The following is a 23,038-nucleotide window of genomic DNA, read 5'->3' as shown; positions in this document are numbered from 1 at the left end:
CTCTGCATGGGAACTTTCTCAAACAGACTATCGCAATTGTCTTTATTTGAGCTTTCTTAAACTCGTATTACATAAACTTCAAAGGAACCAGAATTTCGCAGTGAGAAAAGTCCTGTATTTTAGGTTTGATCATTTGTACTCAGCCAGGGACAACACCAGCAGCTCTCAATAAAGAAGACAGTCTGTTTGAAAAGCCTCTGCATTGTGCACAATATTTGTTATGCACTGGTAAAATTCTGTCTTAAAAAGAAGTGTATGAAATATTGTGGAGCCCACTGTACTTTCTAGGTTGCTCACACTGTTGCATATGGCTCTTTAAACCTTGGACATGTCCGTGGATGCTCATTTAACTACTATGGTCATAGATTTTGGGGGAAAGGGGAGTATGTTAGAGTATCATCTGTAGAAATACCGTCTGATATAAATATCATTGTCCAAATATTGTTTACAAAAATATTGTGCCATTTAATGTACATTTACTAACACTTTGCACCAGGGGGCATATTATCAAGTACGCCGTTAACATTATCGCAAGTTTAGCAGCAGAAAACTGACGCTTAAGAGGCGATAATGGGCTTGATAATATGCCCTGGAGAATTCCAATAGAAGCCCATGTTCACACCAGCCATCACTTGCACCCAAAAGTGATGGCCAAAACTAACGTCTGCAGATATGGTGAACAATAGCATGCATACGCACAAACTTTATGAGCTAACTGTACCTCCCAGTGAAAAGTGACATTGCGCACCTCCAATTGTCTTTGTGTGCCTGCTGCGTGTTGAACTGATGTGCTGTAAGACACCAAAGTTTCAAAAATAGTGCATTTGGTGCTCGGCTGAACTGCACTTCCATGCCCTTCCATGCCACACACAATGAGCCAGCAGGAATAAGAGTAACCCTGGGCGTAGTTCGCGAAGTAGCGCTTTGCGTAGCTATGCAAAGCGCACTTCGCACTAACCAAGCTATGTGTAGCGCTACGCGAACTGCGTAGTGCGCTGTTCATGATGATTGCACAGTGCCGGATGCTTGTCCGCAAAACAGCATCTTGCACAGTGCGAGCTGTTGTTTTCTGCCGCTCAATTAGATTTTTACCTGAGCGGCAGCTTTCTCAATGCGGACTGATAGTTTCTCATCGCGAGCGGTCATGAGCATACGCGACTACTCGTAATGAGAAACCTGACCTCCCCGCGTTGAGAATCTCGCCGGGAGGTTTATTTTCCTCGCTCGCAATCGCCAACTTGATGTTGCTGATCGCGAATGAGGAAAAAGTCTCGCCCGGGTGTCATTTTGCTCGCTCGCGGTCGCCAACTTGACATTGAGGACCGCGAGCAAGCAAAAAATGACCGCTACGCTCCGCGTGTTCGCATTGTGCTACATGCAATTCGCGTAGTGCAAAGTAGCGCAAACTTCGCAAACTTCGCGAGCGTAGCGTAGTTGTCCGCCCAGGGTTAAATAAGAGTCAATAAACAAAGGGAGCGATTGCCCACTTTAGACAGACAGACAGCAGTCTGACACATTCTGCACCAAAAAGTATAACCAAAATGTGTCTTAAGCATTTAGGGACGTGCACACAGTCCTTAGTATGTGTTGGGCTAGGAGCGCGAGAGGGAAAAGCAGAAAAGGGAAGGAGGAGGAAACTGGGACAATAGTGACAAAGGGAGAAAGCCGGGATGAAAAAGAACCTGTAAGAGTGGGATAAGGAGACAGGAAGTGTAGAATGAGGCTTCAGGTCGAATCACAGCTAAAACTAGGCTTCTTTGGTTGTCAGCAACCCTGACCTTTGGCAGTCATCAGTGGACTCTTAAGAAAATCTTTGGGCCCTGTTTTTGATGGTTTTGTTTTTTTTACACAAACTAGGTGCTATGTGCACCCACCAGCACAGTGTGTTCATTCTCACTGTAGATGCAGAAAATTGAGCCCACACAATAATTGGGCCCACTGTTGTCATTATTTCATGTTACGATTCAGAAAAGGGGGTGGTGATGAACAGAGTGTCTGAACTAAGCAGACCACTCTTACCCAGTCCAAAGATCAGGGCTTGATCCATCACCGTTATTTAGCTCACTGCACCATCCCAGCTCAGAACCTGGCTATATGCAAATCAGTCTGTCCCTGGCCCAGTGCATCATGGGAACAGGGCAGACTAAACTACCAAGCCAATTCTTCACCAGAAAGGAGACAAGCTTCCGGGGACCGGTTTCTGGCATTTCAGCCGTCGTCGGCCCGGCTTGCTTGAATCCTGATGGTGCAGTGAGCAAGGGACTCATGTCTGAGTAAACCCTGCCACACCTATAGTGGCCAAAAACGATTCAGAAAAGGGGGTGGTGATGAACAGAGTGTCTGAATTAAGCAGACCACTCTTACCCAGTCCAAAGATCAGGGCTTGATCCATCACCGTTATTTAGCTCACTGCACCATCCCAGCTCAGAACCTGGCTATATGCAAATCAGTCTGTCCCTGGCCCAGTGCATCATGGGAACAGGGCAGACTAAACTACCAAGCCAATTCTTCACCAGAAAGGAGACAAGCTTCCGGGGACCGGTTTCTGGCATTTCAGCCGTCGTCGGCCCGGCTTGCTTGAATCCTGGTGGGGCAGTGAGCAAGGGACTCATGTCTGAGTATACCCTGCCACACCTATAGTGGCCCGGAAGCTTGTTTCTTTCCCAGTATAAGAATTGGCTTGGTAGTTTGGTCTGCCCTGTTCTCATGATGCACTGGGCCAGGGACAGACTGATTTGCATATAGCCAGGTTCTGAGCTGGGATGGTGCAGTGAGCTAAATAACGGTGATGGATCAAGCCCTGATCTTTGGACTGGGTAAGAGTGGTCTGCTTAATTCAGACACTCTGTTCATCACCACCCCCTTTTCTGAATCGTTTTTGGCCACTATAGGTGTGGCAGGGTATACTCAGACATGAGTCCCTTGCTCACTGCACCATCAGGATTCAAGCAAGCCGGGCCGACGACGGCTGAAATGCCAGAAACCGGTCCCCGGAAGCTTGTCTCCTTTCTGGTGAAGAATTGGCTTGATAGTTTAGTCTGCCCTGTTCCCATGATGCACTGGGCCAGGGACAGACTGATTTGCATATAGCCAGGTTCTGAGCTGGGATGGTGCAGTGAACTAAATAACGGTGATGGATCAAGCCCTGCTCTTTGGACTGGGTAAGAGTGGTCTGCTTAGTTCAGACACTCTGTTCATCACCACCCCCTTTTCTGAATCATCATTCCATGTTAGGCAATCCCTTTAACATGCATTGCAACCTTTTCATGACTGCAGCCTTCAATGTGACCACTTCCTATGTCGAAGGAAGCGGTTGAGTTTTCTATGAACTAGTGCGTTAAAAGATCTCACACCAAGATTAGAAACAGCAAATATATCACACTGCTATGCATTCTGCAGTTACAACCTTGCTGTCCTTCTGCCTACTGCAATATATATATAAAATATTTGCCCACTCCTGGCTAAGGCACAGTGGGTCCTGTGGTTCAGACAACCTCAAGGTGGTCTGTCCCCAGGATAGTTTGGGGAATGGAGCAGTCCAACGACTGCTGCGGTTTGGAGTATTGCAAGATCCTGCAAGAATGTTTGAAATGTGCAGGCAAACATCCTTTGTTAACTGCTACAGGGCGGGAGGACAACCCAGTTATTCCTCCGGGCAGTGGAAGCATCAGGGGCACACCGGCAGTCAGCAGTTTAGTGAAGCTTCCTGATTTAGGGGTGGACAGGGAGCCCAAGCATCAGGGGGCAACATTTCGTACTCCCATTAGGCTAGATCGCCTGAATTTTTGGCTGGAACTCTATAAACAGAAACACGATGCCAAGTTGTTGAGGGAGGGGTTCACATGGGATTTCAGATTGGGGTACCAGGGTCGAGGGTGCACAGGTGGGCTAGCAATCTTAAGTCGGTCAGTGCCTTAAAACATGTTGCAAAAGAAAAACTGTGGAAACAGATACAGGAAGGGAGGATGGCCAGCCCATTTGATGGTTTGGTAAACGTAATTGTGTTACCCATCGGAGTAGTTCCGAAAAAAGAAAAAAAGTTCAGGGCAAGGCTTCAGTCACATACTCTTCAGTGGATGTGATGCTGTCCGGAGTAGAGGAAGTAGGTGGGGGGCACAAATGGCCAAGAGCAACATCAAGTCAGATTTCTGCTTGCTCCCGGTTCACCCAGACGACTTTCAGCTGTGAGACATTTAGTTTATGGGCATACGGTATGTGGACAAAGCGCTCCAGATTCAGTCTTCCATATCATGTGCACTATTTTAACGTTTCAGTACCTTCCTCCAATGGGTGCTTTGTTGGTGTACGGGGCACACGCAATGTAATACACTATCTTGATGACTTCTTTTTTGTGGGTAACCCAGGTTCCACGGACTGCCAGCAGATGCTGGTAAGTTTCCATGAGCCTAAGGGGGATGTAGGGGTGCCTTTGGCAATGGAGAAGACAGTCGGACTCAGGACAGTGCTGTCATTCTTTAGCATTGAAACTGACTCAGTAGCAATGGAGGCCCGCTTACCAGTGGAGTAAACAATTGCGATGCAATTGCTGTTGGATGCCATGTCAGCAAAACACAACGTTACGGTTAAAGAGGTGCAAGTGCTGTTAGGGCATTTGAATTTTGCTTGAATGGAGGTGTGAGCAGGGAGGACATTTTGTAGACAGTTGGGGATGTCATTGTCTGGCCTACTGATGCCACATCACCACGTCAGATTGTCAGCAAGGATAAAGGAGGACTTGACAATGCGGCATTTCTTTTTAGAATCTTTCAACGGTTTGCAGAGGTGTATTCTGACGATGTGGGAGGGATAGGCTTTGGGTTATACTGACAAGGGTATGCAGTTCACACGCCAGCTCCGATCGACCGGCCACGCCCTCGCCTCCGTCCCCCGCATCCGAAGAGCCACCACAGGAGGAAGGTCCTTCTCCTACCTGGCCGCCAAGACTTGGAACTCCCTCCCGACCCACCGCCGCCTGACCCAGGACCACCTTGCCTTCAGGAAGCAGCTCAAGACCTGGCTGTTCGAGCAGTAGCGGACCCCCCTCCCCTAGCGCCTTGAGACCCTCCGGGTGAGTAGTGCGCTATATAAATGCTTTGATTGATTGATTGAGTTCATGAAGGAATAGCCCTCGAAATGGATGGTCAGGCCAGAGCATAGTTTTCTTAGAATGTTTTCTACTTGTGGTGGCAGTGTCCCTATGGGGAGAACAGCTGGTGCACAGGAAGGTTTCATTCTGCATTGACAACATGGCTGTGGTGCAGGTAGTTAACCGGCAGTCAGCAAGGGATGCCCAAGTGATGAAGTTGCTGCTGGATTTTTGTTGAAGTTTCTGAAATTCAACATTTAGTTTAAAGCGTGACATGTGCCAGGTGTGGACAATTACATTGCAGATGCTTGGTCTCGTTCACAGTGAGAGAGATTCCATGGCTGGCCACGGTGGCAGACAGAGTGAGGACCAGGATGCCAAAGGAGCTATGGTCAGTAGGCCACAGACGATGCTCCAGCTGGTGTTAGAGTCGCTGGCCTTGTTGACGATGAGGGCTTATAGTCAGGCTTGGGGTGGAGTTTATAGATAGTGAGGAGCGGATTAGACAGGATGATTGGGCAAGGTCAGAAGATGTAGTCTAGTTCATTTTGAAATGTGTGGTAAAAGGGTAGTCCGAGTCACAATCGCACGTAACTTGGAAGGTATTGCGTTCATTGGAAAGCTTTTTTAGGGCTACACCCCTTCAGCATGGAAGCTAGGAAACAGTATGTTAAAAAAAAGGGCTAGAGAGTCTGCGAGCATTGGGCTGTAGAGGAGGCTCTCACATGGGGTTTATAGTGTTAAGTGAGCATGAGTCTATCTGGGATATGAACAGCTTTTGTTCATGACACTGATGACCTAGATGTTCTTTGGGGCTTTTCTGGTGTCTGAGCTCTTGGGGGAAAGGGGGGCTCAGGGGTCCATTAGGAGGGAGTTCAGCCATGCGCGGTGGGTCTTCAGGTTTGGCTGCATAGGTCGTCGAATCAGAGGTTCTGGGTAGATACGTCCTACTACCTAGGGACCAGTTTTTGCCCAGTAAAATGGACCACCTGCCTGCAGGCAAGGTCTTCAGGAAGCCTAGGGTCTAGTTTTTCGGCATATTGATGGCAGGCCTGTGATGGCATTTCCGCTTTTGGCTGTCTTGCTATCGGGCTAACCCAAATGGGAGTACATGCGAAAGGTTTTGGGATATATATTCATTCTGCATTGGTATTGCAACAGATGGGGTGGAATAGAACAGACATCATGGGTCTGGGTAGATGGGAATCTTACTTTTCAGTGCTATGTGCAAGAGGGGTAAAGGGATTGATAAAATATTTCCTCTTTTTCACTTGTTACAGGTGTTTTCCAGGTTTGGTTCCAGGTCCAGAGGCCTTTGTATTATCGTTATGGATATTACATAACGATAAATGGGCTGAAAGGTAGGCGAGGCAGAATAGTCATAGTGCCAATTTGGGTCTTGACCCCAACAGTTTATAAGTGCGCTGGCATAACTGAGGGGTCATGCAATTTTGAGAACTGTTACCCTGTTTGAATAGGTTGCTGGTAGGAAGGAAGTGCCCCCATGTTTTGTTGCTGCATTTAGGGAAGAATGACCTACTGGTGGAGAAAGGGGTGTCTTTCGATGAAGGATGATGTACAAGAGGTACAAAGACAGTGGTCCGCATGCCACATTGAGTGGACAGAACTTATACTTAAACGAGTGTGGTGTGGGGCCTACAAGCCAATAACTATAGAGCAGGCGAGGAGGAAGATTAACAGAGAAATGAGGGCCTTCTCCAGGGAAAAGGTATCACTAGAATCGAGCACATCCAATTGAAGTACAATGCTTCGGAATTTTTTCTGCAGAGACAGAGTTCTTCTGTTGTATTATGGGATGGAGCTCTATTTGTTACAGGTACATGATGTACTGGCAAAAGTGTTGAATGTGCATTAGTATCCTGCTAGGTGGGGGGGGGGGGGGCAGAACAAGTAAGTCAGGGCATTTTTCTGGATGGCAGTTGGCCAAGAAGTTGGCATGGGTTAGTCAAGTTTATTGTTGTTGACAGTGGAAATCCAGGCTGAAAGGGAACAGGTAGACTTCTAAAGAAGGCAGGTAGATTAAGGTTCATTAGGAAGTTAAGTTAGTTAGAGGTTAATAGTTGCAGTAAAAATGTATGGGAGGTTAAAAGTCTCAATTTCTGAAGATTAGTAGGTGGTAGAGACGTGCAGGTTTAAGTTTTGTGGGGGGAGGGACTTTTAGGGGTGGGGTTTTTTAACATACGTAGCTTATTTATATAGTGAGGTTTTCGTTTTTTGTAAGGCCAAAGGCCCAGGGTGTGTGTGTGTGTGTATACATATATATATATATATATATATATATATTTACGAACTCCGTTCCCCACACGCTGCAGTTTCCCCAGACGTGGGGCAAGAACAGACACGGACCACAAGGTAGTAGATGCCGGTTTATTGCAGTGCTGTCGCCATAACGTTTCTGCTCTCAACGAGCCTTGATCACATGACAACGTGATAATGGTGTTGATTTCTTTTAAAGTGCTAGTGCCACATCATAAATACGTCACATGGGCTGGACATAGATAACAGACTAGTAAAATACATATAACGTCATTGATAAAAAGCAAATAAATACTTTAAAACATGACAGTTAAATAAGGCTTTCATGGGGATATAAATATATGTTAAAATAAATTCATACATATATAAATATCAACACTGTTTTTCCCAATAAATTGCTAAAAATATATGTGCAATATACAGCCAACCTGTAAACATAGACTCCTTATGTAAACATTTAAATCGCGTGGTATATAAATAAGTACCATTGAATTACTAGTCCTGAGACCAAATTAATCATCAATCACGGGATAAATCCCTATGAATGGATGCCAACCTAAGGGACATGTACCCAAACTTGTGCTTGAAAATAAAGTGCAAAAGTGTTTTGTGCTATGAAGTGAAAATCTAAGAATAAGAATGGATCAGGACTTGTTCCACTGGATCAAACTGAGCCCAGAATTGATCACAGAGGAACCGACCACACTGCTGGTTTTTATGTCAAAATAGCAACTAAATACCCGGATAATAATGGCATAGACTAATACTTGAGATTCAGAGACATATGTTAGCTTCAACTAGATACCAGAATGTACATCACTTTAGCAGCATAGATAATTTATACAGTACAGTGAGAATATGTGCAAATTGATATTCAAAGTTTATAAAACCATCCTGAAAGATAAAACAATAAATAACTAGTAAAAGTTAAAAACCGTTTAAGATTCATATATTACAACAATATATTTTGGCATTGTGACTGGGAAGCTTTAAATTTTATACCTGGAGGCCTTAGTGTAAACACGTATACATATCTTCCGTAAGATTTAAACCGTTAGGTTGTTTACTGTCTAATTGGAGAATGTATTTGGTCTCAAGTTTCCTTAATTGGGCCTCTCTGTTGCCTCCTCTTCTGCTTGCACATATCGAATCAATCACATAATACTGTAGCTGATTGCTATTACTTTGGTGGAATTCTTTAAAATGCCTTGCTACAGGATACGTGTTATCCTGGTTTGTGATGGCCCTAAGATGCTGTAGTATTCGTTTGTGTACCGGGAGTTTGGTACTCCCGATGTATCGCAGAGCACATGGACACTCGAGAATGTATATGGCAAATTCTGTTTTACATGTAAGGACCTTATTGATAGTATGATCCTTATTGCCAAAACCATCTCTAAAGGTCTTTTTGTTAATGCCATGTGCACAGGCCTTGCAAGTTTTGCATTTAAAGAAACCTTTATTCGTCTGCCACCAAGAAGTTTTGTCAAGTACTTCAGGACTAGTATCTATTAATTTGTCCTTCATTGAGGGTGCACGGCTATATGTAATGGAAGCCTTACTGGGAAGCAAATCTCCTATTACGGCATCCTTCAATACAGTAGGCCAATTTCTATTGATAATCTTACGCAGTTCTGTATGTTGATTGCAAAAGCCCATTATGATTCTAAATGGCTCTATTGGTAAAGCACTGGAACTTGTAGATACCATCTGGAGATTAGTAGTATCCTGTGTAGTGCAATATTTACTAAGCAACTGGGATCGAGTTGTTAACATCGATTTTTGGATAGCCTTCTTGATAGTTTTTTTTTTTTTTTGGAATAGCCTCTTTCCAAGAATCTAGCCATGCTGGATTCCTGTGCCAATTGAAGCTCTTTGTCATTGCTACATAACCTTCTTAACCGGATCATTTCCCCATAGGGAATGCTTGCAATTAAATGAGCCGGATGTGCACTGCCTGCATGTAGCGTGGTATTACCTGCAGTGCTTTTTCTATATTGGCGTGTTTCAAGACCATTCGTAGTTACAAACACTTCTGTATCTAAAAAGGCTATTTTTTCTTGACTTAAAGTTGCTGTAAACTTAAGGTTACAGGAATTTATATTGATATTGGACACGAATTGTAGTGCATCTATTTCGCTGCCTCTCCAAATTACGAATAAATCATCAATATACCTGTACCAAGTAATCACATTGTCAGCCATGATTTCTTTGTGCTCAACCAAGAGGACCAGTTCCTCCCAAGCTCCCATGTGTAAACATGCGTAGCTTGGTGAGAAACTGGCCCCCATGGCTACTCCCTGGAGCTGTTTGTACAATAAATTATTATACATAAATACATTGTGATGTAGACAGTATTCCAGCATAGCAATCAACATTCCATTGTGATTTTCAAACATTTTGTCTCTGCGTGATAGGTAATATTTAATTGCCGCTATACCGTCTTGATGTATAATGCTAGTATATAGCGATGAGACGTCTAGCGCCATCAGCCAATCCCCCTCCTGCCATTCAACATTGCGTAATTTTGATAGAAAATCCCCAGTATCCTGGATATAAGAATCCAACAATTTTACAAAGCCTTGTAAAAAATAATCAATATAGACCGAGGTATTTTCCATCAGACCACCCCTGGCTGAAATAATAGGCCTGCCAGGAGGATTAGTACAGTCTTTGTGTATCTTGGGGATGTGATATAATTTCGGAATCACTGGATAGTCATTACAAAGAAATTTGAACTCTGCCTCCGAGAGTAATTTTTTATTTCGCCAACCCCACAGTTTCTGGTGATATTCAATTTGCATGGCTTTGGTGGAGGATGCATTGATGCGTTCATAATGTTCCCGATTGTTCAGTTGAGCATAGGCTTCCTTATCATATGCCGCTTTAGTCTGTAATACAATATTGCCTCCCTTGTCACTAGGGCGTATTACAATATTTTTATCATTACTCAACTTGTTAATCAGCGCTTCATAATCCATAGTCATTTTATCATATTTAAATTTTTTCATGCAGGTTTTACTGTGTAACCTTTTGATTTCATTAGTTACATTTTCATGAAAAATGTCCAAATTGTCTCTTGGCATAATGGGGATAAATGTAGATGGTGGCCTAAAGGGAGTGATTGAATTTGTTATTCTATTTTCACCTCTGCCAGTTGATGCTACATTATCAATTCCTTCATTATTCCACAGCTCTTCCATTTCTTGTGTCAGGGATTCCCCACTTGAATCTGAGGTATTCGACCGGGGTATGTCATTAGTCGCTTTTAGCAGATGGAATTTTTTTAATTTCAACTTACGAACAGCTTTATAAATATCAGTTCTAGTGGCAGCATAGTTCATATTTGTTTTAGGTGCATATGACAGGCCTAATTTTAAAATGTTTTCTTCATCTGGTGTCAAAGGTACGGTGGTTAGGTTCACAATAGTAAGTTGGGTCTTATTGTTAGCGTTTATTTCTTGGACCATTGTCCCCTGCCCCTTTTCCCATTTTGTCCTCCTCTGCCTTGCCCTGTACCTCTTCCTCCCCTTGTAGTTCCTGTATTTTCTTTGTAGTTCCGATGCACCAGCGGTCTTAAAGACGCCATGCGATTTTGGCATATAAAACTGATCTCTTCCCCCGGGGAGGGAACTTTTTGAATGTTAGTTGCTGCTATGTTTCGCATTTCTGATTCAGACTCACTCCCAGGACCGGAGCTGACATCAGAAATTGTAGAATCCGTCTGGTTTGCATTTTTCTTTTTGTTTCTCCATCCACCTGTTGAATTTGGTTGTTTGCCCCCAGTCGCTCCCCTCCAAGAATCATATTTTTTAGCAAAAGTAAATATTTGTCCAAGTTCATAATCCTGCCTATCGCGCTGAAACTTATAAGTTTTACGCTCTATGATTTTCTCTTCCTCTTTCTTAAGTCTTGCTTTCATTTCATTGGTAAGTTTAAGCTTTTCATCCACCGAGCCCATTGCTTCTATTTCCTCATAGATAGTTGCAATTTCCGTGAGTAATTGGGCTCGATCTATATCTGCATATTTAATGAGGATTAACACCAGGCGCCTAGAAGCCTCCAGGTTGCTCTCTGCCCATTCCCTCATTAACTCGGGGTTGGGGTTTTCATAACTCGGCGCTGTGAGGATCCTTAAGCCACGGGGAATTCTGTTTACGTCAATATACTTTTGAAGTGACGTCGACTCCCACCATTTACTTTGTTCTGCTCGTGACTTTTTTTCTAATAGCTTAAACTTTTCTTGTAGTGTGCTATTTTTAGAACCAGCAGTGTCCAATCTATCACGGATGTTATTGGGTATAGGGAGGCTGTCGGAAAACATTGTGCTCGCCCGCGCCTCCCTTTCTCTCACGTTGTCGGCAGACATGTCAATTATGCACTTAATTATTTCTTGCACAGGTTTTCAAAATGCAATGTCCCAAAGTTCGTTTTGAGGTGAAGTCCTATGCGCATCCCAATTTCTCCCGACCCTTGAAATACCTGGTGTCACTAGAATCGAGCACATCCAATTGAAGTACAATGCTTCGGAATTTTTTCTGCAGAGACAGAGTTCTTCTGTTGTATTATGGGATGGAGCTCTATTTGTTACAGGTACATGATGTACTGGCAAAAGTGTTGAATGTGCATTAGTATCCTGCTAGGTGGGGGGGGGGGGGGCAGAACAAGTAAGTCAGGGCATTTTTCTGGATGGCAGTTGGCCAAGAAGTTGGCATGGGTTAGTCAAGTTTATTGTTGTTGACAGTGGAAATCCAGGCTGAAAGGGAACAGGTAGACTTCTAAAGAAGGCAGGTAGATTAAGGTTCATTAGGAAGTTAAGTTAGTTAGAGGTTAATAGTTGCAGTAAAAATGTATGGGAGGTTAAAAGTCTCAATTTCTGAAGATTAGTAGGTGGTAGAGACGTGCAGGTTTAAGTTTTGTGGGGGGAGGGACTTTTAGGGGTGGGGTTTTTTAACATACGTAGCTTATTTATATAGTGAGGTTTTCGTTTTTTGTAAGGCCAAAGGCCCAGGGTGTGTGTGTGTGTGTATACATATATATATATATATATATATATATATATATATATATATATCAGGGGCCTCCAACCGGTCGATCGCGAGCTACCGGTAGCTCGCCGAGACCCTGCGAGTAGCTCGCGCTGCGTGGTGCTCAATTTAGTAGCCCTTTAGTGTTATTTTGGCTATTAGGTCGTTTTCAGGGTCCAATGCCCGCCCTCACCCAATCCAGCTGCTCAGATTGGCTTGAGCTTAGCTGGGGCGGGGCAGGTCGAAGAGGATGACATTCCTCTACTTCCTAAGACGTGATCCGTGTCTCGTGACCATCTCTAAGCACCCCCTGCCTTTTCTTCACTGGCACTGTGCTGTTGAGTCACGAGTGGTATGGGTGCCAGTGCAGAGCTGCAGCAGGCATGGCAGGGCAGAGCAGCATGTTTGCAGGTCGCCCAAGCAGTAGAACTGCCGGGACCCGCGCCACCTGCCCTTTTTTAGTACAGCCTGCCACCTTATATTCATTTCCACAGAGCAGCAGGTAAGCCGTGTCGAGAGGCCTCTCGAGGTGTTAACACGGATTCGTTACTTTTTGTGCAGGGATACCAATTTTGAAAACTCGTAGTAGCGTTAGGATTCTTAAGTGAAAAAAAAACTATTTCAGAATGTTTGTCAGGCCTGGTTTATGTTTCCGAGTCAGACACTGCCCAGTGCTGGCCCCCCACCCACCTCTCAAGTTGCTGAATGGCGCCCTTGTGGGTAGGCATCTCTGAGGTATTTCAACGTGTGAAATCCGGTTCTTTGTTCAGCTTTGTATAATGTTGATTTCCGACGGAAGAATATTTCTCCAGTGATTTATGGACTGTTTGTGGCATTTAAGTTCTTTATAGCCAAAGTGTGACATATCATTCAGAATCAAGCGGCTTCATTTTGGAATTTGACAAGAATATTTCTGCATCCTGGAGGTAAACACTTCTCATCTGCTGCAGCTAATATTAAAGTTAGGAAATCTGGAACAGTGCTGGCTGCTCGCCCCGTATGCATCAGTGTTAGCGAACAGTGAGGGCAGTTTGAAGATTTTGTATCAGTCCATGTGCTTTTGTAATTTAACTTAAAGTAAATCAGTGACTCGAGCCACCATCTATTAATTGCCACAGAGCAGCAGGTAAGAAGCCGTGTCAAGAGGCCTCTCGGAGGTGTTAACACGCAATTATTACTTTTAGTGCAAGGATACCAATTTTAGTAGATAACTCGTAGCGTTAGGATTCGAAAATGAAAAAAATCAATTTTACAACATTTATGTCTGGCCTGGTTTACGTTTCCGAGTCCGACAATACTCAGTGCTGCCCCTCACCCCCTCTCAAGTTGCTGAACAGCGCCCTTGTGGGTAGGCATCTCTGAGGTATGGGTCAGGTAAAAGATGGCCTGCCTTGGCAGCTTCATTCATCTTGCTGCTACCGTTGTCGGGGAGCTGGTGGTAGTAGTGGTCACACTCTAGGAGAGCACACAGGGTGTACAAATAAACCCTTCTCAGCTTCCCCTGACAATCTTTATTTTGTAAATGTATTTTATCTCTTTTATTTGTTTCCAAATAAGGCAACTGCTGGCATCTTGGCTTCATGGGTGTATACCAGGAGTATTCTCTTGAAAGAACAACGAATAAGAATGGATCCCCCGGCCCATAAATGTTTGAAATCTCTGTCTGCTTGCATCCTTCTGTAGGCTCGACTGGCATCAGACCATGGTCACGAGACTGCCTTCTTATATATCTTTTGTCTGTAGATATGAAAAAATGTTGTGCAACACTGGGAGCAGAGAGAGCCAGCCGCTGCCATGCCTGGGTAGTGACCTCAGGGCTGCTTGGAACATTGCCAGCATTGACTCATGGCCCTGGTTGCAGACCCGGCGTGGACAGAGCACTATGTGAGGAAAGGTTAGCTATTTCGGGATTGCAGCATGGATGGGGACTACTTCCATATGATTGGGTCAGTAGTTTAATTGGATGAGTGTATTCGCTACTGCGTGACTATGCAGTTGTTGGGTTTGCTAGGGCTCAGGTAAAAGAAGCTACTAAAGGAGGCACTTCTGTTGTCTTTGCTCCACATTCCGTTCTTTTTCATGCTCCAAGAATAACAAATGAACTGCCAGTTTAGCGTGCTTAGCAAGGTGGGACTGGCTAATTTAAATTAAAATAAATCTATTTTCTGGAGTGGACATTACCCTCTTGAGGTGATCTGAAGAGTGTGGGTTCCAGTCAAAAACAACAGCGAAAATACAGTGACTGTGAGAAATGGCCCCCATTTCTGATCATTATGACAAATGTGCTGTAATCTTTTATGGAAGGTATCTGTAAAGAAGCAAAGTGTGATGTACGTCTGTGCATACTTGAGATCTGGCTTGGGTGCAGATTTGCCTTCACATTATTGCCTTGTGGCAAGGAATCACCATACCCCCAATCAGGCTCAAAAACTCCTGGAAATCACTCTGATTATCTTTCTTCCCATTACCACCACCACCAAAGACTAGAGTAGACTAGGAGGCCATCATTTTCTTCAGTGTCTCTTTGTTAAGCTTTTACGCCCCGGTAATGAAATGTTCAAAACTCTTCGAATGACATTTCACTGCGGTCCTCTTCTTTGCCAGCGTAGGGCTGAAAATTGGTGATTGGGTATTCCATGCAGCACTCCATTTCTGAAGGCGGATCTGTTCACATCTGTGCCATTGTGAAAGTTCTGGAAAGGGCTGGCTGTTTGTGTCTGAACTGTCTCTGGACTCGGCGCAACGAGCAACAGGCGAGCAGAGAGCTTCCCAGCTTTGTTCAACCACACAGCCAACCTACAGCTTCCTCTGATGACCTCGAGGCAGCTCCAGATCCATTCAGGGGTCATTTCTCCTCCCCAACACCTGTCCTTTGGTTTCTACAAAAAAGTGTGCCTACACAAGCGTACTCAGTGGTTATGCATGGACTCTGGAGTTTATCAGCACACACCTGAGGGACTCAGGAGGTACTGGCACTTGCTGCAAGACTGTGTGTCACACCAGCTGGATGAGGCCTCAGTCTGGTAAGGCAAACTTAGCCTTCAACCTTTCTGAAGTTGATAAAAGGGTAACGCAGAGTTATGACATATTTGCACTACGAAGCCATTGTACAGTACCAGGAATAACTATAAAAAACATAATAATTGGGAACTCTTTAGTATTGTGTTCAAACCACAGTATGGGCTCTGAAGAAATGAGGCTTAACATCAAAAAAATGGGGCGTGGTAGGTCTCTCAGAAAAATGCACAAGTTGCTTGAGGTTTAGTAGCTCACGACAATTTTCAATGACCAGAAGTAGCTCTTACTACACAAAAGGTTGGAGTCCCCTGAGAGAGATTATATATATCTATACTACTATTATAAAGAGAGAACTGTGTTCTTTGAGCCAGGTAAACTCGAAAAGTACACCACCAATCACAACACCCAATACAGCATTGGAAAGGGGAGGTCCAGGAGATGGACATAGGCTATACATCAACACACCATATACAGTCAGTCAGTCAATTATCTTTATTCGATTATTAGAAATCATAAAAGAACGAGCATAATTACATAGCAACATTTCATCAGAGCACAAGTTGGTACATAATTAAAACAGACAATCATTATTTTAAAAACACTAAAATCACAATGAATCATACAAAGATATTAAAAATGATAAAAAAGGGGCTTATTAAAGGACAAGGCGTTTAGATAAATAAGATAAAAAGGGAAATCATTGTTCAGGAATAGGGTGCCTAAATCTTGTACGGTGCTTGTTTAAACGTGCTCCTGCAACTAAGAAACTAGCAACATGAAAAGCTACTCTTGCATTAGGGAGGAGTTGCAAAAACATCAGGGCTGGTTTAACCTAAATAAAGCCTTGATTACGTAAGATTGGAAGCAAATATCTTTTTCTAATCTCAGTATAATGTCCGCAAAACATGATAAAGTGCATCGTGTCCTGTGTGGAAAAGTGGTCACAATCACATGGTTCAGCATCATCGGGTCTATTCCAGGTTCTAAAATTGCCCAGGATGAAATGGATCAAATCAAAACGGAATCTCGTTAAAAGGAAACGATGATAAGAATTAGTTACCAGGAAGAGATATGGTTCCATTCCTGGAACAGATGACAACAAGCAGTGTTTCCTTACCATGGTTTTTTTTTAGCTCTATAGCTTCCCTCTCCAGGACATATACATTTATCAGGGTATTTTTTACTGATTTAAGATCTTCCTGACTTATCACATCTGGAGATGAAAAGAGCTCCGGTCGTCCAGCTAGAATTAGCTGCGTTTGTACGTGTCTTACCCACGGAATGTTAAGGGCTCTATCCAGGGCTAAACAATCTTTTAAAATAATGTGGTTTAAAGTAAGCTCCTGGTTAATCCAAGTTTTCATCCAACCAATCACTGGGGCTAGTTTTAAAATGTCAGTTATATAGCCCAATCCTAGCTCTGTGTGCAGTGCAAAGGTGGAAGTCGATTGGGGGACTGAAAGCAGGGATCTTAGAAATTTATTTTCTACTTTCTGTATTTTGTCAGAGCTAGTGTACCCCCAAATAACAGAGCCGTACTGGGCAACGGACAAGCATTTTGCTTTATAGACTTTAATGATGCTCTCCATGGGACGTGCGCCTAGTTTTTTAGCAAAACCAAGCAACCCTGCTGCCGCTCTTGCAACAGCGTTGCTTTTAACGGAGTGCTGGGGACCCCAAGTGCCCTTTTCATCAAAGGTCACTCCTAAGTATGGAAAGGAAGGGACTCTCCTGACCTCTTTCCCAGCACAGAAAAATGTTTTCGACTTTCTTTTCCTGCCTGCGGCTCCAGCAATCATTATGTGAGATTTCTCTGTGTTGATTTTCATATCCAACGAGGACATAAAATCTCCAAAAGATAAAAGGAGTTTATTTAACGCTACTCCGGAACGTGCCAGGAGAACTGCATCGTCCACGTACAGGAGGACAGGTATCTTTGTCTCACCTGCACGCGGAATGTCAATATGGGATGTTGCCATGACTGCCTCCAAATCATTTATATAAAGAGTAAAGAGGAGGGGGGCAAGGATACACCCTTGCCTAACCCCCCTCTCTGACTTAAAGTGACAAGTGCATCTTCCTTCCCTAGTTTCTCTGACCGAGGTCATGAGATCCTTATGTAGCTCAGCTAGGTATCCAACCAATGGGGGGTCGAAGCCCATGGCCAGAAGGATCCTCCACAACTTTGCCCTGTTGACCAGGTCAAAAGCTGATGAGAGGTCCATAAAGGCCATGTACAGGGAACCCCCCTTGGCGATTACGTATTTATTTAATATTAATTCAAGATTTAGGCACTGATCTAAGGTTCCTCTTTTGGCTCTAAAGCCATATTGTGCGTTAGATAGGGCACCCTTCCTTTCTAGAATCTGGGTCAGTCTTCCTAAGAGGACTCTTCCCAAGATTTTGACACTTGAGTCGATGAGAGAAATTGGCCTATAGCAGGCCGGGTCTGTCCTCTGTCCTTTTTTAAAAATTGGTACTATCGTCGACCTGGCCCAGCTAGTGGGAAAAATGAGCTCCCTTGTAGCGTTAAAAATATTAGTGAGAATCTTGGAGCTTAGTTCGGGAGCACTCTTGAAAAAATCTGCGGGAACCCAGTCGGGCCCCGGTGCCTTTTTACAGAGTGTATCGTTAATTGCTTTTTTCACCTCATCTTGGCTAAAAGGAGAGATGGGAGTTGTCGGTTGTGTGGGTGGCATTTCACATTCTGAGGTAGTGTAAGTACAACTATAAATGTTGCTGAAATGTGTCACCCACTGTTCATCTGGTATAATACAATCTGCTCTCTGATTGTCTAGTCCCGCGAAGTATGGATGATTTATGACTGCCCAAAATTTTGCACTATCTCTCTGTGTTTCAGGCAATAATAAATCACTCCAGGCCTCGTTTTTTATCTCAGATTTCCTCACCCTGATAACTTGATTGTATTGTTTCCTCAATGACGCTATCAACTCTCTGTCTCTGGGTTTATTTTTTAGAGCCTTTAGGAGGATTGAGTGGGCCTTGGAGCAGTTTGAGTCAAACCATCTGGGGCCCCTAAATCTATTTGGCTTAGCCTTTACAGTCAGATCTAGATTGACCTGACGGCAAATAACATTGAAGGCCTCAATCATAGTGGCACTAGAGTTCTTGTTATCCAGACAAGTGATGACCTCCCCCTCAACTTTAGCCAAAGTTTCCTGTAAGAAGGTGATTGGGGTTACTTGGTCCAATTTCAACCTCCGATTCTGATCTCTCAGAACTAGTTCTGTCGCGCATAAAGCGTCGATCTTCCTTTTTCCCAAGACTCCCTGAGCTATAATCTCTAAAATCACGGGATTGTGATAGCTAAAAACTGTAGTTTCTACCTTATAATTAATTACTTCAGGCAGAATACTTGGAGATAAAAAGATATAATCTATAATTGTGCCTGAGTCATTGCCCACATATGTCGGTAACCTCATGCCTGTAGGGCAACTACATGATTCATAGAGGTTAAAAGTAGCTGAGAGCAATTCCAAAGCCTCACCGCGTGGTGTATGTTCAAAATGCGATGGGGAGGAATAGGGGGAAAATTCCTCATGTTCCCCATGGCAACCCACATGGCATGGGTGAATATTAAAGTCTCCCATAAGGATCACCTCATACCCATGGGCACTGTTCTCACTGTGGGTGGACAGGAATTCCTCTAGGGTTACCAAATGCTCGATTGGGGTTTGACTGACAGGAGAATTGTAAAAGTTAACAAATAATATGGGATGGGAATTTGATGTAGTTAGTTCAACCGCTAAACAGTTTTTGGAGTTGGGCTTAATATGTCTAGGTTTTCCTTGGACATCTAATGAAATGTATATAGCCAAGCCCCCCTTTGCCCTTCCTGCTTTACTAGGGTCTGCGGGTACATTAAAGGGGGAAAAGCCGTCCAGGGCCAATCCGTCTGACGTTTCCCATGTTTCTTGAAAGGCAAGAATATCATAGGATCTAATTATGTCCAGCCAGTTCTTGTCGTTAAATTTGGCTCTAAGACCAGCAATGTTCCAGCTCATGATTCTACAGACCCTAACACCTGCAAAATACTGAACTAATGGACCAAGAGCAGGCTGGGGACCTTCTACATCACTATCTTGTCTTGGAGAAAGTCAATCGTTTTGATCCATGAAAGATAACGGCGCATAACGATTGAACAGTTCAAGTGGTTGTGTAACTGGATTAAACAGTAATGGTTGATGACGATGAGCTGCTACATCATGCCTTGAATCCTGTCCCCATCTAAAGTTCAAATCCCAGTTATTGTCCCACCCTAGGGCAGGGGTGCTTGGATAAGTAACGTTCTGCTGTTCCCCATAGAAGAACTTTAAAGTTAAGGGAACCACAGTACCCCGTCTGCGTTGGGGAGGGAATATGTTCGCAAGAATATTCGGAAGAACGTCTTGATTTGAGAAGCTCACTGCCACACAGTCCCCTTTAAACTTTTTCGGCTGATTGCCCAGCCAGAGAACCCTGGTTGCTGACTTGATTACGCTTGCCAGATGATGCTTTCCCCCTGGTGCTAGCCGCATGTTACTGGTTAGCCAGTGTAGGGCTTTGCTGCAAAGAGAAGTGGGGCTTTCCACTGTTCCCCCTTCCAGCGGGGGGACGTTTGCGAGGACTAAAACCACAGGTGTGGCTTCAACTATGAATTGCAGGGGGTCTGTTGAATGAGCTTGTGTTTGTGCTGGGGGGATACTGACCGAAGGGATTGAGTCTGTTGGAATATTGACTAATATAGGACCCTCGTTGTTAGCAGGCAAGGTTGGTGGATGTAGTGATGAGTTCTCCCCGGGCAGTTGGTTTCCCTCTCCGTCGCCCACATCACCTCCAACAACATTTCCCCCAGTGTTATTACTCAGATGTGTAACTATCGTAGTTATATTTTCAACACCAGCTGCAACCAAATTATGAAGTCCTCCCAGCTTCTTGACCTCAGCTTGCAGTTTATCAATTTTGGATATTAGAGGTTTGATGACAGTGTTGATTTTTACCTCGAGGAAGTCTGCGATTTTTTCAAAAAAAGCCTCCTCAAAAGTGTAATTTGGTTTATCCTCAACACTGTTCGCTTGTTTGGGTTTTGGGGTAGTAGCCCTCTTCCGTCTTGTCCCTGAGCGTAACCCACCCCGCTTTGGTGGATTCTTAGTGCATAGTCGTTTTGGCCTGGCGGCGTGCCCTGTAGGAGACTGCTCATCCGCAGAAACACGAGTCTGTTTCTCTTGTTCAAATTCAGTGTCAATATCTGTGTCGCCCTCAGCCTCTGCATTGGGTCCCTCAGAGGTCGGGGCTACGTTATCCGGTGTACCAGGTATTCCTTGGGAAGTAGTATCATTAGTAGTGACCGCGCTATGATCTTCTTACAGCTGGGTGTCATCAATCAAGATAGATGCAGATGTAGAAGGGGACAGACATCGTAAGTCAGGAGATTGACTCAACCCCAAAGACTCCCTCCTCTGCATGTTTATCTTCTTAACAGTCTGAACAAGGTAATTGTCAATAGTGTTTAGCGGGACTTCATCAAGTTTTTTAGGCATAATTGGAAGTAAAAGCAAACTTAATGTTGTGTAAACAAAAAAGAACAGTTAATAGTGTCTTGCAGCAGCAAGTCTTACTTGAGGGATGTATCACAGAAGTATTTCCTGCAGCGTTTCTGGCCCTGCCCCTGCCTCCTCCTGCCGATGAGGGCCGTAGAGGGCCCGCCCTCGGGCGTCCCGCTCGCGTCCCGCGAGGCGGGGGTGTCTCCTTCCTAATGGGTCCGGCGGCGCTGTCCCACCGCGTCAATTACTGCGTCAATTACGCGGCGCCGCGAGGCCTGCCGGGTGTTGTGGTTCCCGGAGCGGCGGCGCGGTGCTTTGAAGTTAAGTGACTCTCGGCGGTGGCGGCTTAGCGTCCTTTGGCTTCCCTGGCAGTTCGGCGTGGCAGGTAAGTTATGACCGTCTCCCCCGCTCTGCCGGGGTGTCTCCTTCTTAATGGGTCCGGCGGCGCTGTCCCACCGCGTCAATTACTGCGTCAATTACGCGCCGCCGCGAGGCCTGCCGGGTGTTGTGGTTCCCGGAGCGGCGGCGCGGTGCTTTGAAGTTAAGTGACTCTCGGCGGTGGCGGCTTAGCGTCCTTTGGCTTCCCTGGCAGTTCGGCGTGGCAGGTAAGTTATGACCGTCTCCCCCGCTCTGCCGGGGTGTCTCCTTCTTAATGGGTCCGGCGGCGCTGTCCCACCGCGTCAATTACTGCGTCAATTACGCGCCGCCGCGATTCCTGCCGGGTGTTGTGGTCCCCGGAGCGGGGGCGCGGTGCTTTGAAGTTAATTGACTCTCGGCGGTGGCGGCTTAGCGTCCTTTGGCTTCCCTGGCAGTTCGGCGTGGCAGGTAAGTTATGACCGTCTCCATATACATTGGGGGGGGGAAGAACGTTAGGGAAAAAGTAGTCCGTATTGGCGTATGCATACAGTGATTAGACGCGCGACGTTCCGCGTCACAACTCTTGCGAGAGGCGCAATGGTGTGTGGGCGTCGCGTTATGTAAATGCGGCGTTCGGTGTCGGACAGGAGCGCTGGAAGGAGCAAGGGACCGACACCCGACATGTGGAAGAGCCCAGCTGATGGAGTGCCCAGCACGGGGAGGAGCTATCGCACAATGCAAATATTGTGAGTAAGTAGTATAGATTCACACTTTACATGTTTGACGGCATGTAAGGAATCACACTTGACCGTGTTAGCAAAACGCTCTTTCGCGTTGAACGTGTAAATACAGCGGGCTGTGAGTGCAGACGGTGCCATTTGCTTCTCAATCTTAGCTGGGGGGGGCCTCAGACATGTAGACCCCGGCGCTCCCCACCGCAGCTTGCACCTCTTCACATTATCCGGGGGAATGTCTCCCATTCCAGTAAAATGTGCACCCCCGCCACCTTAGGATCTGGCACCCTCTGACTGTCGCATGGCACTATCTCCCAAAAACGATAACACCCCCACCCGCCGCAGGATCGCCACATCAACAGTCAAGTGAGCCCTCCTTCAGACAGCGCGGTACACTCCAACTGCACTTTGCCAACACCTGCAGGGTAAGAACAACAGGGCGGGCAGGGGTGCCGAGCCACTTCAGCGGGTCTCTGTAAAGTATGGGTTCGGACAGGCACTTCAGAAGTGCACAGCAGATGAAGTGCCCAGCGTGGGGAGCAGCGGTGGGGAGGAGCGGCGATGCTGGTGGGGGAGGAGCGGCGATGCTGGTCAGTACTCTCGAAAAGCCTACCCGGACAACGTTGGGATGGGCTGCTAGTATATATATATAGGGGAGGTAATCGACAACTAGCCCTAAGGAGAGAAGAATCCAGATATATAATCCTACACGACTGTAAGACACCCAACAGTCTGAATTCTGATGAAGCAATGAGTGTCCACCTCTAACCTGCCTTTGGTTACCTGAACTTTACTGTAGCAGCCCCCTCCATTTCCCAGACCCCCTCCTCTTAACATCTCACCCACTTTTTCTTCTCACAATCTTCACTTAATTGACTTTCTTGGTCTCTGAACATGGGCACACTACACTCTCAACAATTGCAAGGCACCTTTCCACAGAATAGCCAACCATCCATGCATTCTCACTGTTTTTCCACATTTCTGTTAACTATGTGT

At 45.2% G+C, this 23,038-nt stretch overlaps 1 pseudogene; it reads right to left on the bottom strand.

Moving 5' to 3' along the window:
* Window positions 1-14,766: 14,766 nt before the first annotated feature.
* Window positions 14,767-15,073, bottom strand: LOC147708123 (protein S100-A11-like; annotated as a pseudogene).
* Between the last annotated feature and the right edge of the window lie 7,965 nt (window positions 15,074-23,038).

This window comes from Lissotriton vulgaris, chromosome 6 (assembly GCF_964263255.1).
Source record: "Lissotriton vulgaris chromosome 6, aLisVul1.2, whole genome shotgun sequence".
Taxonomy (NCBI): Eukaryota; Metazoa; Chordata; class Amphibia; order Caudata; family Salamandridae; genus Lissotriton; species Lissotriton vulgaris.
Note: the sequence above shows the minus strand (reverse complement) of the source record. Positions and strands in the feature narration are given on the sequence as shown.